Source organism: Lathyrus oleraceus, chromosome 3, assembly GCF_024323335.1.
Source record: "Lathyrus oleraceus cultivar Zhongwan6 chromosome 3, CAAS_Psat_ZW6_1.0, whole genome shotgun sequence".
In the NCBI taxonomy this organism is placed as follows: domain Eukaryota; kingdom Viridiplantae; phylum Streptophyta; class Magnoliopsida; order Fabales; family Fabaceae; genus Lathyrus; species Lathyrus oleraceus.
In genome coordinates, this window is record NC_066581.1 from 14,113,231 (window position 1) to 14,132,889 (window position 19,659).

A 19,659-nucleotide genomic window follows, 5' to 3' on the forward strand; every position below is an offset into this window, starting at 1 on the left:
ACCACATATTCACCCAAAATCTTAAGGTGATATGTGTATGGGTCCTCTCACATATAAAGTGCTCAACCTCCACTTTTCTAAGCAATATGGGACTTCCAACTCACACTCATACATAATAATTTCTCCCTCAAGTGTGAGTCCATCCATTATGCTCTTTCTTATGCAGAAGCTCTTTCATCTACATACATTTGTGTCGTCATTGTGAGCACTACAACAAACCATGTCGCCTGACCACCACATTGTCATAAAGACTTTCGATACAAGGAGTCGGCCCCTTAATTGAATCATCGGCTTTTATACCAATGTTTGTTCCTCGTTAGGAGCATCCACATTGGATCAAGAGCAACACACAAGTGAGAGAGATACCATATATTCACCCAAAACCTTAAGGTGATAGGTGTATGGATCATCACACTTATAAAGTGTTCAACCTTCATTTTTCTAAGCAATGTTGGACTTACAACTTCACACTTGTACACAACAATGTCTAATGGAAAATTAAGATACAATAATATACCAATACATGGTGGATATAAAATTATCTACACTTATAGGAACCTTGAGAATCAATAATAAATATAAGACAACAAATCGAACAAATAAAGTCACAAAAGAACATCGGTATTTTAACGTGGAAAACTCATCAATATGAGAGTAAAAACCATGAGTCGTTTAGACCAAAGAAATAGCTCCACTATAATCAATTAAGGGTACAATAGAGTCTTAAAGTGATTCACAGACTAGTGTTAACAACCGCAAATCACAAAGTAAACTAGCTTACAAATAAGAATCAAAAAGCTGGAAAATTACCCAAATTTGCAGCTTCAGTGCGAAGCAGATATCTCTCAACTTAGACCTTTTTTTAAAATTTTGAATGATGAAAAGTTAGATACATGTGTTATGAACTTTCCCTCCAAATTTGAGCTTGATCTAGCGGTTAACGAATTTGAGATTGTCGATTTAGTGAGACTGGTTGCAGAAAAACGGGAATAGATTTCTTTCATATTTTCTATCTTTTGAATCCTTATTTTATCTCTATCTCTCTCAATCATAAATCAATCCTCTCCACTTAAATAAGTGAGACAAATGGAATAATCATATTTGGTTCTTTCTCCACATAGGAAGGGAGCCCAAACCCAACAAATCTCTCTTTCGCAACTATGTGGAGGAAATCGCCAAATTGGTGATATCACAACAAGCTTCAAATTTCCCTCTTGGTAATGCTTTAGTCATCACATCATAATCATTATCATCAGTAAGAACTTTAGCTAATTGCAACAACTTAGCATCCAAAACATCAATCTTGGCCCTCCGTCTCTTGGTCTGTGGGGAGCCAACAGTGGTAGCACTAACATGTCTGTCATAAATGGACGGGAAATATTTGTATATCCAACACTACACAAGAACATAGTCAAATTAACAAATATCATAAATAAGAAATAAATTAATAAGACATAATAAATTTATATACCTGAAATAGACTCATATAACCGAAAAGTTATCTTGCCTTAAAGATAGTGGACTCCAAGTGCAGAGTATAGTACAGTCAATTTAGCACCTTTATGCCTATTTAACATGGTTAAACTCCATAAACATATACATGCATCTGACATCAATATATACATTAAACTTATCCTCTAAGATAGTACATCCTATAAGATGTAGCATGTATACCCTGGTGGTTGAATCATACGTAGACTGCGCCACCAGATCCACACACACACACACACACACACATATATATATATATATATATATATATATATATCCTGAAGCCAAAATAAAAAAAGTGAGCACCCTTATTAAACTTAAACTCCTTCAACACCTCCGCCTCAGTAGCCCCCAAGTCCTATATAACAGTAATACATGCAAGCTCCTAGTTAATCAAATGAGCGGTGAAGAAACGACCAGGCAGAGGGAGATGGAACAAGGAGGAGACATAATCCAAAGTAACTGTCATCTCACCAAATGGAAGATGAAAGGATGATGTATCCTTATGTCACCGCTTAACAAAAGCTAACAATAGTGGAGCGTCAAGAATGGTCAACAAACAATCCACCAATGAAAGAAGACCACAATCATTGACAATTTCCCTAACCTCTAGAGGCATCTAGACATTTGATAACTTATTCAGCTTTGCCCTGCAAGTGGGCACCTTCAGCGGTAGGTTGTCATATAACAACAATAAATAAATAAAACATCAATTATTTTTGACGTATCAATAATAAATAAAAGCAAGTTTCAAATGGCATATACAGACTTCTCCCTTCCATAATCACAATGCCACATGATGGACAAATCCATTGAGCACGGTACGGTCATTAGGCCCTTTTGGAAAATCTTCATCAGTGTGTATGAATAGCTTCATTGAAGTCAGAGAAGCCATCAGCTATATGATGGGGCACCTCTGTCGCAGCCACCACCTTTATGTCATCCTGACCCTCCACCTAGTGATTTATTGTCTCGACATCATCAACAACCGAAACATCGAACTCACCAATAAGATCTTTGACTCATCCATCAGTTATACATCTTATACGGCCCACAGTGTGGGGTACACGTGTCTGCTCAACCATCCTCCTCCTACGATAACCAACTGCAACTACTCTCCCCGCCCGAATATGCAAATCCTCGACATCACTTGTCCTCGCACAAGGGCTCTCTGCAGCAGCTCTGTCAATTTTTCTTTAAGCAATCACATCATTGTGTCCCTTGGTCCTCACTGCAAAAAAAACATAATGAACTACTGGACTTTATAAATATCCATAAATCAACATGACTTTCTTGGATTTTTGGAAAAATTTGATTACCATATCAACATTTTGTTCTACCAGTTTTTTAAAATATTTGTTATACATGTATGTATTTTTACTTGATTATTCAAAATCACCAGAAAAATGCATGTTGTTTAGTCAGAATTTTCAAAAAAAATCTGATATAAATCTTTATTTGATATTTAAAATATATCATTAAAAATGCATACTTTTATAGAAATATTTATTAAAAAACATAAATTATCGTAAAAAAATTCAACTTACTTAAAAAAATACGGTAGTTGGCTCCAAAAATCTGATAAACCGCAGAGGTTTTAGAAAAATTTGAAATGTTACAATAAAATATGAGATGATTTTAATATGCAAGGTAATTTAGAAAGAATTTTGAGTTTTATTCAAAATAATAATAATAATCATCTAACCAAAATAGTGCTTTCCCTTTTGCACAATTATCATTTTGAGGAATGATATATTGACATTGAAATTGTGAGATCGCACCGTAGCTCTTAAAGCTTCATTTTTAGTTCGCACAAATTTCAATTTTTATAGCAATAAATAATAGAACGCACAAATTTCAATTTTTATAGCAATAAATAATAGAAAAAAGTATTTTGTACCGTAGGGTTAAAATTATGGGTTTAATGATGATGTATTAATGGTGTAAAATATTTTTACACTCTCATTCAATAAGAATATATTATTTCGCCATGTCATATTAGTATTTTAAAATTTTCAATCTGATTTAGCGGGATTCATGACCATCATTGATTGACGGTGTAAAATAAAATATGCATCACCCATTTTCTCTAAAATTATTGTAAAACCATATAATTTCTCTTATCATTTTAGCTTGCTTAGTAAAATTGTAATTTTGTCTAGGTGAGAGTACTTTTTTTCCACCTATTAACTCCTTTTTAGTGCGAGAATGAGCCACCTTTAATAAACATTAGTTAGTTCCTCAACGACTAAGGAAAAGCAAAGAACAATTTTCAAAAAAAATTGGTTAAGAATTCCTAAATTATAATCATCATCATACATCATCATATATTTAATAATATAACAAAGCATTACCTACAATCATAAAGCAAGCCAAAAATTATTCGCTAAACAAAACCACAAAACGTAAATGCCTTTCTGGCTTTCAAAAAACAACAACCATTGTTGTGTCTCTGCCGTTCTTACTCTCTCTTTCTAACATCATCATCCTTCCTCATACTCCACTTCATAACTCCACTCGAGATCATTAAACATAAATAAAAACAAAACAATTGTATTAACTATTAATAATGAAATAAACCAGTGATTTTTTTATTGAAAGTGAGTACTTACTATTGGAACAATCTTGAATGTTCTTGAGGGTGAACAATGAAAAGAAAATAAGCTGATTCTAGAAAAAATGATATTGTATCTTTATTAATAAAGAGAAAGTTACAAGTTTATATATATATATATATATATATATATATATATATATATATATATATATATATATATATATATATATATAAAAGTCTAATTAGTGTATACTAATTATTTTAACTAACTTTTAAAATAAATTACATAACTTGTGTTACAAGAAATAATTAAATTATAAATTACACATTCTCAACACTCCACCTAATTCATATTTTTTAAACTTCTCATTCTAATGAGTTCCTTTGTCTCATCCAATCTTGTCTTCTTCAATGATTTTGCTAGTATATCACTTAATTACACTTTTGACTTGCAATACTTAAGAAATCTCTCTCTCTCTCTATATATATCTATCTATCTATCTAACTATCTATCTATCTATATATATATATATATATATATATATGATAACGGGAAAATACACTACGCCAAAAACTGGAATAGACAGCGCACCTTAGAGGGCGCTTTACTACAAAAGCGCTCTCTAAAGTGAAGCGAAAAATAAGGAGCAATAGACAGCGCACTTTAGAGAGCGCTTTTGTAACAAAACGCCCTCTAAGGTGAAGCGAAAAAATAAGGAGGAGATAGAGGGACAACAATACATGGCGCTTTTTAGAAAGCGCCCTCTAAGGTTACCCTTAGAGGGCGCTTTTAATAAAGCGCTGTTATAAGTCCATGTGCATTTCCAGCTTATAAAGCGCTTCTGGAAAGCCTTAGAGAGCGCTTTCATAAGCGCCATCTTAGGCCCCCTTTAGAGGGCGCTTTTTTTCCACAAGCGCCCTCTAAGGTGAAGCGAAAAAATAAGGAGGAGATATAGAGGGACAACAATACATGGCGCTTTTTAGAAAGCGCCCTCTAAGGTTACCCTTAGAGGGCGCTTTTAATAAAGCGCTGTTATAAGTCCATGTGCATTTCCAGCTTATAAAGCGCTTCTGGAAAGCCTTAGAGAGCGCTTTCATAAGCGCCCTCTTAGGCCCCCTTTAGAGGGCGCTTTTTTTCCACAAGCGCCCTCTAAGGTGAAGCGAAAAAATAAGGAGGAGATATAGAGGGACAACAATACATGGCGCTTTTTAGAAAGCGCCCTCTAAGGTTACCCTTAGAGGGCGCTTTTAATAAAGCGCTGTTATAAGTCCATGTGCATTTCCTTTAGAGGGCGCTTTTTTTCCACAAGCGCCCTCTAATGTCCCTTTTAGTAAACATTAAAATTATAACATACTGCGCGTTTTGTTATTTCACTATCTGTTATTTTCGTTCTTTTTCACGTTAGGGTTCTAAGGCGTTTTCCTTCCACCTCTGTTAGATCTACATTATTATTGCGCGTTTCCTCCTTCTACCAATCAAAGGTACACGCTTTTCCCAATTTCTGTTTTATGTTATTGCTTTGTTTTAGCTTTGCCCAATTCCTGTTTTACATTATTACTGCGCGTTTCCTCCTTCTACGTTTGTTTCGACTATGATAGCGCATGCAATAGGAAATTGACGGTTGGTTTTTAGTGACCATGATAGCGCATGCAATGGGACTATATTACCCAGTAGTTAGGGTTATACGACCTATGAATATATGATTTTGTGTCAACACCAGTATCATTAGAAACCTAGGTCCGAATGTGTTTGAACTTTTCTGAAATTGTTTTTTGTTTATTCTAATTAGTAATGGATAATACATGGATGTCTTCCAATCGATTGTCGAGAGAGTACGAGAATGGGGTATCAGAATTCGTTAAGTTTGCCGTTGCGCACGCCGAAGACCCCAGTAGAATGATATGTCCTTGCTTGGGTTGTTGTTATGGGAAACGGGTTGACGCAGTTCAGTTGACATCGCATCTAATGAGGCATGGAATTGATCGAAGTTATACATGTTGGAATTTGCATGGTGAGAAAAGTAACGAGAATGTTGAACCGGGGGATAGTACGACCTATGCCTCAAACTATAGTGGCACAGATACATACGATTGTGATCGAGTTGAAGAGATTGCAGAAGCACTTGAAGGAGATCTTAAGGATTGTCCCGAAATGTTTGAGAGGTTGGTAAGTGATGCAGAGAAACCTTTGTATGATGGTTGCACTAAATTCACAAGATTGTCTGCGGTATTAAAGTTGTACAACTTAAAGGCGGGCAATGGGTGGTCGGATAAAAGTTTCACAGAGTTATTAGCCCTTTTGAAAGATATGCTTCCTGAGGATAATGTTCTTCCCAATCGAACATATGAGACCAAAAAGATGTTGTGCTCTATTGGCATGAGCTATGATAAGATACATGCATGTCCAAACGATTGCGTTTTGTTTCGAAATGAGTATGCATCGTTAAATGAGTGTCCTAAATGCGGTGTCTCGCGATATAAGAACAAGTTGTCTCCAGCAAAAGTCTTGTGGTATTTTCCTGTTATTCCGAGATTTAGACGCATGTTTCGTAGTGAAACCGATTCAAGACACTTGACCTGGCATGCAGATGAAAGAATTATAGATGGAAAGTATCGACATCCGGCAGATTCACCACAGTGGTTGAAAATTGATAATGATTATCCTGAATTTGGAGAAGAATCAAGAAACCTTCGCTTGGCATTATCTACTGATGGAATGAACCCACACGGTATCCAGAGTATCTCACACAGTACATGGCCTGTGATTATTATGATTTATAACCTACCTCCATGGCTATGTATGAAGCGTAAGTACATGATGTTGTCTATGTTGATTTCTGGACCTAAACAACCAGGGAATGACATAGACGTGTACTTGAAGCCCTTAATCGAAGATTTAAAGATTTTGTGGGAGACCGGTGTGGAGGTTTATGATGGATATAGGAAAGAAAGTTTCAACTTGAGGGCGATGTTGTTTGGCACAATTAATGATTTTCCAGCATACGGAAATCTATCAGGGTATAGCATAAAAGGTCAATGTGCGTGTCCTATTTGTGAAGATAAAACAGATTGGAAGCGCTTGGAGTTTGGTCAGAAGAATGTCTTTCTCGGTCATCGGAGATTCTTAAATTCAAATCATCACTACCGTGGATGGAGAAAGGCGTTCAATGGAGAGACAGAACAAGGCAGAGCTCCACCTATATTGACGGGTGATCAAATTTTTGAAAAGGTGAAAGATTTGGATACTCAGTTTGGCAAGCCTTTTGCCCACACACTTGTCAAAAGTGGGTGGAAGAAGAGGTCAGTTTTTTTTGAATTGCCGTATTGGAAGTCCTTGTATGTGAGACATTTTCTTGATGTTATGCATATTGAAAAAAATGTATTTGAAAGTGTTATTGGCACGTTACTCAATATACAAGGAAAGTCTAAGGATGGCCTTAAGGCAAGAAAGGACTTGATAGCGATGGGAATAAGAACTGAATTAGGACCCTTGAAGAAAGGAAAACGAACATATCTACCTCCTGCTGCTTATACTCTATCTAGAAAGGAGAAAAAAACATTGTGTAAGTTTCTAAGTGAAGTTAAAGTTCCAGAAGGGTACTCTTCAGATATTAGAAGACTTGTGTCTATGAAAGACCTCAAGTTAAAGAGTTTAAAGACCCATGATTGCCATGTTATAATGGAACATTTTCTCCCAATAGGTATACGTTCTATTCTTCCAGAAAAAGTAAGAAGCTCTATAACTAAGTTGTGTTCTTTCTTCAAGTCAATTTGCAGTAAGGTGATCAATCCTGCGATCTTACCAATGTTGCAAAAAGAAATCGTTATTACTTTGTGTGAGCTTGAAATGTTTTTTCCCCCATCATTTTTTGACATAATGGTACATCTAGTTGTTCATCTTGTGAAAGAGACACAATTGTGTGGACCAGCTTATATGAGATGGATGTACCCTGTTGAACGTTATATGAAAATATTAAAAGGGTACGTGAAGAACCGAAGTCGACCAGAAGGTTGTATGGTTGAAAGATACATTGTTGAAGAAGCGATTGAGTTTTGTATTGAATATTTGTCTAATGTTCAGTCAATCGGACTCCCCAAGTCTCAGCTTGTCGAAAAGAAAGAAGGAAAAAATCTAATTGGAAATAAAATCGTGGCAGTATCAAGGGTCGAACGGGATCAAGTGCATTTGTATGTTCTGCACAATGAGAATGAGGTTGAGCCGTATGTTGAAATTCACAAGGATGTTCTCCGAGGTTTAAATCCCAATAGAAATGAAAATTGGATAGTACGAGAGCACAATCGATGTTTTATACCTTGGTTTAAGGATCATATTTATTCAAAGTATTATTCAGATCCCGCTTCAATAACAAAAAGGTTGAGATGCTTAGCATATGGTCCAAGTTTCCATGTTTTTTCTTATAGCGCATACGCGATTAATGGATACACATTTTATACCAAAGAACAAGATGATAAAAGTACTATGCAGAATAGTGGTGTCACCGTGGTAGCTGAAGCAATGCACATATCAAGTGTGAAGGACTTAAACCCCAAATTTGCAAATCTGTCGTATTTTGGTGTTATCGAGCGCATTTGGGTGTTTGATTATGAGAAGTTTCAGATTCCTATATTTGGTTGCAAGTGGGTTGAAAATAATAACGGCATTCGAATGGATAAGTCAGGATTTTTGCAAGTGGATCTTAATAGGGTGGGATACAAAGATGAGTCTTTTATTCTAGCCTCTCAAGCTAGACAAGTGTTCTATGTCAATGATCCGAAAAGTACGAAATGGTCTATAGTTCTTTTTTCCAACAAAGTAATTGATGAAAACACTGGAGATCAAGGTGATATTGATGTTGAGATTGAATCGTTTACCAGAAATGATCAAGATGAGAATATTATATCAAATGATTCATATATTAGAAATGATCATAATGAGGGTATTTGGATCAATCCAACCGTCCGTGTTGTTAAGAGACATGTAGAACATATTCCAACCAAGAAAAGAAAGAGAACTTAGTGAAAAAGGTACAGGTCAAATGATTTTAATTGTTTTCTTTATTACAGGTAAAATGACTTTTATGATTTTAATTGTTTTTACATTTGTCATCTGATTTTAATTGTTTTCTTTATTACAGGTAAAATGGCTATTATGAAGTCAATCATTCGTGCAAGAGACAAGGGTGTAAAATTTGAAGTACATTGGAGTGCTGAAGACCAACTAATTTTTTTTCATCTGGCTTGTGTCTCAATAGAGGATGGGTATCTACCTAAAGTTACTTTTGTAGTGGTCCAAAAGAGACATCACACCCGTCTCTTTCCTGTCAACCCCAAAGAGACCGATAGAAGTGGAAATATTATGCCAGGTTTTTTCAATATATTTCTCAACGCAGCTGGTATATATTATCATTTGAATTTATCACTTTTTGCTGATTTTGTTGTTCTAAATTGTCAAAGGAACCGTGGTAGACACCAGCATTTGTCACCCTAGGGAATTTGATTTTTACCTTAACAGCCATGCAGGAATTCAGGTAATATTAGCTATGTCATTTAATTTTTACCTAAACTTGTACTGTTTTCATTTAATTTTAGAAGCCTTCTGATACTATTTTTTTCCATCCAGTTATGCGAGGTGTACTCGATCTGTCTCAATAGGTTTGTTACTCGATTCCCTTTGCTTGTTTTTGTTTTAGGCTATACAAAACTTTAGTTTAACAAAAATGTTATCTTGTATGCAGTTCCTCCTGCCTATTATGCACACTTGATATTATTCACCATGCCTTTTTTGGATATACTACTTATGCTGCCATCTGTTTTTTTGGTTGAGCCTTATTTTGTATGGATGTGCGATAGAACTACTAGACAGCTTTTGGATATATAGAACATGTTTGCCACCATGGGTGGATGGGCGTTATTTTGTTTAGTATTGGTTAGAACTACTAGACAGCTTTTGGATACAGTGGTCACTGGGTGTTGGTTGCTATGGATCTTTCGAGACTAATAGTGTATTATCTCGATTCGTTATCGGGTGATTGGAGTAAATATCCGAGTATGAAGAAGACGGTTGACGCGTAAGTGAAATTCCCCTAAATATTCGTGTGTATTTGTATATTTAATTATGTCTGTCAGATATTTCATCTAATTTGTTACTAAATCATGAATATGTTTTATTCTCTTAATTGTAGTACTTTGAGGAATACAAATCTTACTCAAGAGCTCATTTGGATGAAATGAAGGATGAATTGTGTCAATTCATTGTTGATCAAAGAATCATATAGCTAGGTTGTATATTGTTGTACATATATGTATGGAATGTTGTTGTTGTATGCTGTTGTTGTATATATGTTGTATATTGTTGTTGTACTTTTACTAAATCATGAATATGTTGTTGTATATTGTTGATCAAAGAATCATATATTAATATTGTATATATGGAGGATTAATGTTGTATATAAATGGATTCATGTTGTATATATCAATGGATTAATGGTGTATAACATTGGATTAAAGGATGAAATCAATATGAATTTTACACTTTTGCAGCATGCCAACAGGTTACCAATTAAATATCCACTGTTTTTCAAACAAATTTTTTTAAAATAACTAACACTTTAGAGGGCGCTTTGTCCAGAAAGCGCCCTCTAAACACTTTACATTGACAACTTTAGAGGGCGCTTTGTCCAGAAAGCGCCCTCTAAACACTTTACATTGACAACTTTAGAGGGCGCTTTTTCCTGAAAGCGCCCTCTAAACACTTTACATTGACAACTTTAGAGGGCGCTTTTTCCTGAAAGCGCCCTCTAAACACTTTACATTGACAACTTTAGAGGGCGCTTTTTCCAAGAAAGCGCCCTCTAAGGTGTCCCTTTATGGACCACTCCAGAGGGCGCTTTTTTCTGAAAGCGCACTATAATGTGGCCACTTTAGACAGCGCTTTCTCCAGGAAAACAAAGCGCTGTCTTTACCTATGCCAGCGCCACTTTAGAGGGCGCTTAAAAGCGCTGTTATAGGCCAAAATAAGCGCCCTCTTTTCCCTTATTTGGCGTAGTGATATATCGTATATTTGACTTGACTTGCATTGCAATCTAGTGTCGTTTTACCTATTTTCCATAATATTACGCCGTATTTTGTGTTTATTTCAGGTATTTATCAAATAAGAAGTGTTTGTGCGAGTAAAGTAGAAAAAGAGCAAAAAGGAAAGGAAACCAAAAGAAAACGAAGAAAATATAAAGGGGTGGCGCCCACCACCTTAAGTGTGGCGCATGCCATGCACTAAAGGGATGGCGCCCACCACCTTAAGTGTGGCGTCTGCCACCTTAAATGTGCATTTGCCACTCTTATTTGGCACCCGCCACGAAGCCCTATTTTCTCCCGATTTCTCTCCACGCTCCGTCTTTCTCGTTCAACCTAACCACCCTAAATTCAAGCCAACTATAAGATTTTCAAGGCAATTTTCAAGGCAGGAATTTGAGTATAAATTAGGGCATCCCGCTTCAGTTGATGGGGATCCCTTTTTGAGCTAGAATTTTGTTCTTAGAATTTTAAGCAGATATTTACTTGTAAAAGTGATAGATCTTCCACATCGGGGGACTATTGCAATTCTAGTTTTAGGAACTGATTTTGATTGTAATTTTGTACCTGATTTGTCAAGCGTGCCGGCATTATCTGAATTCAAGTATCAGCATTAATTCCAGTTTTCGGTCTATCTTCCAGGTTCCATTTTAGTTGTTATTTTAATTGCTTATGTTTTGTCTTATGTTTAATCCTCGTAATAGTATGTTTATGTTCAAACCCATGTCTGGCTAAACCATTTGATATCGGTATGTAAAGACCCTCATAATGACGAGATTCGTTAATAATTGACATTGATCTTCATAAACCATTTTCCTGGTTGTAGTTTCTTATTCTAAAATTAAAACTGTTTTCGTACGAGAGTATTTTCCTGGTTGTAGTTTCTTATTCTAAAATTAAAACTGTTTTCGTACGAGAGTATAAAGCAAACAAAGTTACGGTCAATAAAACGAGAGTTTGAGATTTTAATCGGATAGTAGAAACTAGGCATTAGTTCTAAACACGGCGAGAGCGCTTTAGGATTAATTAGAATTTATTGATTTCCAAAAATTACTTTTAATTCAAATGAGACAGCGAGAGCGAAGCATTCTGGTTTAAGAGTATAGTCAGAGTCAATAACACGAGAGTGTGAGATAAAGTCTTTTAAATCAATATTTTCTACTGAAGAGTATTTTGACATTTAAGGTTACGCCAACTTTTTACCGAATCCCCGAAGTTTGATGAATTACATACCGATATCACGCTATTAAATATATTTATTAAACTTCAGCTTTCCTTAGTATTTATTTCTCGTTGTCCCTTAAACCCAAGAGAAATCATCAACCTTAGACTTACGTAGTAACATTAGATAATGGTAAGTTTGATTTTTAATCCTTTGGGTTCGATAATCTTTAAAATTACGTGATACGATTGTGCACTTGCAGTCACAAATCCTATAGACATACTAAGTCGTGATCAAGTTTTTGGCGTCGTTGCTAGGGACTAATTAAGTCGATATTGTGACTCCAGTGTTGTGCGGTATAGACTAAGGCAAACAAAACTATTTCCCTTTTTAAATCGTCGATTGCATGCCAAGTACTCGCTCTTAAGGCGAGAAATTAAAGCTACCAATCAACGAACCAGAGCGTTATCTAAGATTAGAACGCTGGATACGAGAATATCGTATTAAGTACAATCTTCCCGATCCTAATATCCCTTTCCCGAACCAGTTGTAGAACCAGAGATGGCCAAAGGACCGCAGAACCGTCCTCTCAAGTACTATACCATCCCTTCGCAGGATGAACCACATAACAACATCGCTACCCCTGCCATCGAGGCAAATAATTTTGAAAACCTTTGTTGTTGTCAGCCGTACAACAAAACCAATTTTCTAGTAGTCCCACGGAGGACCCGAGCCTACATTTGTTAGTGTTTTTGCAATACACGGACACAATGAAAGCAAATGGTGTCAGTCCCGAAGCAATAAGACTACGTCTTTTCCCTTTCTCACTAAGAGATAGAGCTAGAGCTTGGCTCCAGTATCTACCATCCAACTCTATCACTACGTGGAACGAGTTGAAGAAATTTTTCTTAACATGATATTTTCCACCTAGTAAGACGGCTATGGTAAGAGCCCAAATAAACGGGTTTAAACAAAAAGATAACGAATCTCTTTTCGAAGCATGGGAGAGATACAAGGACATGATGAGGATTTGTCTACATCATGGTCTAGAAGAGTGGTTGATCACCCATACCTCTTACAATGGTCTCTTGTACAACACAAGATTGACAATAGACGTTGCCGCGGGTGGCGCATTGATGGATAAACCCTACAATGAGGCTTATCAACTTATCGAAAGTATGACCCATAATCACTGTCAGTGGGGAAGTGAAATAACCTCCATAGAGAAACCTCCAACGAAAGGTGGTATGTACGAAATAAGCAATCTTGACCATGTCAGGTATAAGCTCTCACTCAAAATATAGAAAACCTGGCCATAACACCCGTAACCACCGTGACTGCCGTAGCTCCAAACTGCGAGTTATGTGGAGTTCTTGGGCATGCTCCCCCCGAATGTCAACTTTTGGCAGAAGTCTCCACAGACCAAGTGAATTATGCTCAAGGAAACCCTTACTCAAATCCCTATAACCCAGGTTGGAAGAACCATCCGAACTTTTCGTACAAAAATAATAACGCATTATATGCACCTAGCCAAGCACCTGTTATACCACCAAGATATCATAAGGCTGCCACAACTGCTCCAAATGCTCCTAGGAAGTTAAACCTTGAAATAATGATGAAAAACTTCATAGCTACCCAGGCCCAAACAAATAAGGATTTCCTAAATCTAAACATACACACTAGTGAGCAAATTAAGCAATTAGCAAACAAAGTAGACACTTTCGCCACCCATAACAAAATGTTAGAAACAAAAATTTCGCAAGTGGCACAACAACAAGCACCTACTTCTGCCCCTACAGATACATTTCCTGGACAACCACAACCAAACCCGAAAGGTCATGCAAATGCTATTACACTACGAAGTGGGACATAATTAGACGAACCAACTGACCTTAGACTTCAAAATCCAACCATGCACCAAGACCCTGGTAAAATAAATGAGAAGGATAATGAACTAAAGGAAAATGAAAGCGAAGAGGCCATATAGAAAGAATAACCATATGTGCCTCCACCACCGTATAAACCTCATATCTCGTATCCTCAAAGATTTGCTAAATCAAAAGTGTAGGGCAATTTAAGAAATTTGTAGAGTTTCTAAAACAATTGAATATCACAATACCTTTTACAAAAGATATCACTCAAATGCCCTCATACGCTAAGTTTCTTAAGAAGATCTTATATAACAAGAAGAAGATCGAGGATAACGAAACTGTTACACTTACTGTTGAGTGTAGCGCTATAATTCAAAATAATATGCCTCATAAGCTGAAAGACCCGGGGAGTTTCTCCATACCCTGTGTAATCGGAAAGTTTGTCATAGAGAAAGCTCTATGGGACTTAGGAGCCAGTATTAGCTTAATGCCTTTGTCCATATGCGAAAGGCTTAAAATGGGAGAGTTGAGATCAACTAAGATGTCTGTCCAACTAGTTGATTGTTCTGTTAAATTCCCCATAGGTATGCTAGAGAACGTTCCAGTGCGCATAGGTCAATTCTATATTCCTACTGATTTCATAATCATGTACATAAAGGATGATTCCTGAAGGAGAATTGCCATCCAAGGCGCAGCGGAATTAAAAAAATTCTCCATTTAGCGATCCTTACGAATGGGCATGATCAGTGATAGAATCGTTACCTCTTGTGGCGATCACGAACGTTGAACGATGACAACATCTCTACTCAGTCCACACGAACGGATTCCTTCAATCTCAGTGCTAGCTGGTACGAATGAAGGCTTTGAGTGAGAGAAAGAGAGATACGAAATTCCAACTCTTCAGTTGTGTTGTATTCCCATACAATGCTTCTGCACAAGAGTTCTATTTATAGAACCACTTGTGTAGGCTTCAAGCCAAAAAGCCCACTTAAGTGTATTTTGGCCCATATGTTATAATATGCCCAAAATCACTTAAGCATGTGGTACCTTACCATATTTCGTATTCCACTTAAGTGCACCGTACCTTACGGCGTTCCTTAGTTATTCTATCTCTCATCAATCTGTCCTTTGTGAGTGACCCTGTAGGTTTTCGCGACATTGGCAATTATATTAAATCACGTATTTAACATAATAAACAGTGAGCGGTATCTAGCAACACATCACTGCTACCCAAGACACAAAAATGTCATGTGATCTGACAAAACCTCCTGTGATAATGATTATGTGTATAATTACCCCTTTGCCCTTATGTCTATATTGAACACAAGGTATAGACCGTGTCATCCTTGTCCAGTTCCATATTGGTCCCATAGACATTTATCCTATTACGCAGGATTGGCAAATTCCATCTAGGACACTCATGTCCCTCAGCATGCTTCGTGGAGTACCCATCAACTGTCTTTATGGTTATCCAGTTACGAACAACGTTGGATCAGCAATAAAGCATTCGACTCTACATCTAGGGTCCATAGTGGTTTCAGGTCGAAGAGTGGCATACACCATTATCACCATGAGAATAACTTATGACACTTTGCATAACTTTCTATATAGTATTCTCATAGCGGGTCAATCCGGTATAAATATTACTCTTTATTCATACCTATGTTTAAGACTTGATAACTCTTTATCCATGATCCATGAGATGTGATCATCAGTCTACAAACATAATAGTCTTAATGCTTTAATGTTATCCCACTTTACAATAAAGCTCGACTACAGATACTTTAAGAATAGTGTCCTTAGGTTTAATATGCTCTCATGATTAAGTCACACTTAATACATTAAACGGACTATCTATTCCAGAGACTTTATTAATCAACCATAATAAAGAAAATGTCTTTTATTATTAATAAATAATTCGATACAAGTACCAAAAGTATTGGCCTCTAGGGCTTACACCAACAATCTCCCACTAGCACTAGAGCCAATCAGGCATACCCCGTATGCCCATTGATCTAGTATGGCCATCAAGCTTCTGCTACGCAAGAGGCTTTGTCAGTGGGTCAGCTATATTGTCAAGTGTAGGTACTTTACATATTTCCACATCTCCTCTATCTATTATCTCTCGAATGAGATGATAACGCCTAAGTATGTGTTTGGATAATTGGTGAGATCTAGTCTCCTTAGCTTGTGCGATAGCACCATTGTTATCACAATAGAGACTAATCGGTCACTATTTCCATTGAATTCCCACCGTTAATCCGACATATTTTCATCACTTTGGTAAGATTTATGTTTGTTTTTAGTTGCTTTGGAGTCATTTATCATGTTTTGTTAGTTTGGTATCGCATTGCATTCGATTACAAGTTTATGTCAAAAAGATCTCGTTTATGCTTCGTTTGGTAGTGTCATTGTTATAGGCCATTACACAGGTTTAAAAGCAATAATAGTGAAGTTATGGATACTCAGAAAGGCAAAAATATGAAGAAACAGCAGGTCAACACGGGTACCCGTGTGCCACAACACTGCCCGTGTTGTTGATCAGGCAGAGCAAAAAGGGAGAAGAAAAACAGAGATCAACACGGGCACCCCTGTGTCACCACACGGCCGTGTTGATTAAAACAGAGGATTAACACGGGCACCCGTGTGGAGGAACACGACCCGTGTTGTTGCCTCTGTAGCTTGTGCTGAAAATAATTATAATGGAGAGCAACACGGGCACCCGTGTGGTGACACACAGCCGTGTTGATTGGACGCAGCTTGGAAACCCTAACTTTTGCTTTGTGAACTGATTCTGCTCATTAAGGGTAGTTTGGACCTTTTGCTTGGAAGAGATTCATCTGAAACTATAAGAAGGCTTGGAAGAGAAAGAAGAAGGCACTTTTTGACGGACGAAAGAAAACATTGCATTGGAGAAGATAGCGAATACGAAGGATTTGAAGACGGCGAGATTCAAGGGCATCAACCATTGAAGACCAAAATCTCCTAATTCTTTGTAATGTCTAATCTTTACATTATGAATTCTTTGAGTATTATGAGAGGCTAAACCCCCTGATGCTAGGGGGGTGGTCCTGATGTTATCGCATGTTATGAATTTGAACAAATGATTTCTTGATTACCATGTTACTTATTTCAATTCAATTGTGTGATGTTATTATGCTTTTGTATCGGACCAATACAAATTGATCTATGACTTTCAATAACAGGACAGTGATTGTTAGGGTTTTCACACAATTGGGTTTATGAATGCATCATCTAGGACTAGTAACTTTCATAAATCACCGTAAACCTTGATATGGTGTATGATTAAAACCAATGATTAATTGAATGGACATTTGAGTAAGAATTGGTAGTTTAATAGTTTCTTCCTTAAGGACTTAAGTAAGAACATTCTGAGGTTAGGTGATTGAATGTTTCATATGTATTAAGGAAATCTTGATTGAATTCATAATTGGTTAAATCAACCACTCACCCTAGCATCTTTTATCGTAATCAATTATTTTTACTATTTTTGTGTTTACTATTATAAATTTCAAAACAACCAAACCATTATCTTTTTGTTATGATAGAATCAAATTAAAATAAGTATTTCCTACGCAATCCTTGAGATCGATACTTGGAAATAAAACTCCTTATTACTACATCGGTAAAAATAGTACACTTGCTATTTTGCCGATCAAGATTTTGGCGCCGTTGTCGGGGATTGCCAAAATACATATTTTAATTTCTATTCTATCGAAGTTGTGTTGCTCGGCAACAAAAATTTTATCTGTGACAATTTTGCTATTCAATTCTAATCGTTGTCTAACTTGTTTATGCGAGGTAAGGCCTTAGCGGATTTTCCTTTTGACGCAGATCCAGAAAGAACTCTTCGCGCTAGACTCAGAAAAGCTAAGAGAAAGAAACTGGAATTAGCAGAGAAAGCGGAGGAAGAAGTTGTTTCAGTGCACTCAGAGAATTCAGATTCAGACACGTAAACAGTTCCTGAAATCATGGCTGCTAATCCACCACCACCATCACCAGAGAGACTCCTCAGTGACTATGGTGGAACCAACACCCCGGGTGGTCGTATGACAATTTTCAACCAACCGGTTAATGTGGAACAATTTCAGCTGCATCCCAGCACCATCAATCAACTCGAAAGACGGTCCTTCTCTGGAAGAGTGAATGAAAATGCCAACAAGCATCTGCAAAGATTTTTAACCATGAGCACAACACTGAAAATGCCTGGACATAGCGAAGAAGCAATCCGGCTTCGTATGTTCCCATTCACTTTAGCAGATGAGGCTGAAGAGTGGTTCTATTCCTTACCTGCTAGTAGTATCACTACATGGGAGCACATGGAAACAACCTTCTTGCAAGAGTATTTTCCCGCATCTGTGTCATTGCGGAAAAGATATGAGATCCTAAACTTCAAACAGAAGGAGGGTGAGTCACTAGGAGATGCCTACAAACGATTAAAGAGAATCCTAGTGGCTTGTCCTACTCACAACATGGATGAAACTGAACAAATGCAAATGTTTGTCAATGGTCTTCGAATTCAAACGAGACAAATCCTTGATTCAGCAGCTGGTGGCTCAGCCAACTTTGCAACAGCCACCGGTATGAAGAAGATAATTGAAGCTATTGCCTCGAACGAGCATTTAGAGTTATATGATAGGGTATCAAGCAAATCTGCAGTTATTGACTTGAAGCTTGAAACAAATAAACAGGTGAAAATTGAAGAAGCTGTTGCTGCGGAGGTAGAGAAAAGGTTAAGAGCACTAAACATAGGTGCTCAGAAAGTGGCTCAAGTGCAACAGGCACCGAGTGAAGTGTGTGACATTTGCAATGGACCACACAATACTGTTCATTGTTTTGCAACACCGCAACAGATCGAAGATATAAAATTTTTAAAACAGAACAATCCCTACTCTAACACATACAATCCGGGGTGGAAAAATCATCCCAACTTTGCATGGAAAGATCAAAGAGGGAACGTGCAACAGCAGACACAAGGTCAAAATCAAAATTAATATCAGTAGCAGCAACAACAGGTACCTAAGAAGGCAGATTGGGAGATCGCAATTGAAAATATGGCAGCTCACAACATCCAATTCCAAGAGGAGACTCAAAATAATCAGAAGAACACTACAGCATCCATAAAAAATCTTGAAATTCAGATGGGTCAAATCGCCCAACAGTTAGCCTCAAACTCCCATGCACCTGGCACGCTTCCTAGTGGGACAGTTGTTAATCCCCGTGATCAAAGTCACATTAAAGCTGTGGTCACCAGAAAAGGAAAAGCTAAGGAACCACAAGTTGACGAACAGGTTGAAGAAGAGGGATTGTTGGGAGTTGACTTGGAGATTAAAGAAGAGCCAAAACAAACTGAAGAAGTAGTGGTCAAGCCGACAAGCCAGCAAGAGAAACAAAAACCAAAGATCATTCTTCCTTTTCCGACAAGAACAAAGAAGAAAGACCTCCATGAATTTTTTTTTGAGAAATTCTTAGAATTATTCAAGAAGCTC

The 19,659-nt window shown here is 37.0% G+C and overlaps 1 non-coding gene across 1 annotated transcript; it reads right to left on the reverse strand.

Annotated features, from left to right (window-relative positions):
- Nucleotides 1-13,219: 13,219 nt before the first annotated feature.
- Nucleotides 13,220-13,326, reverse strand: LOC127133969 (small nucleolar RNA R71). The gene has a single exon (XR_007807758.1). It is a non-coding gene; the product is annotated as a small nucleolar RNA R71 (small nucleolar RNA).
- Nucleotides 13,327-19,659: the final 6,333 nt, after the last annotated feature.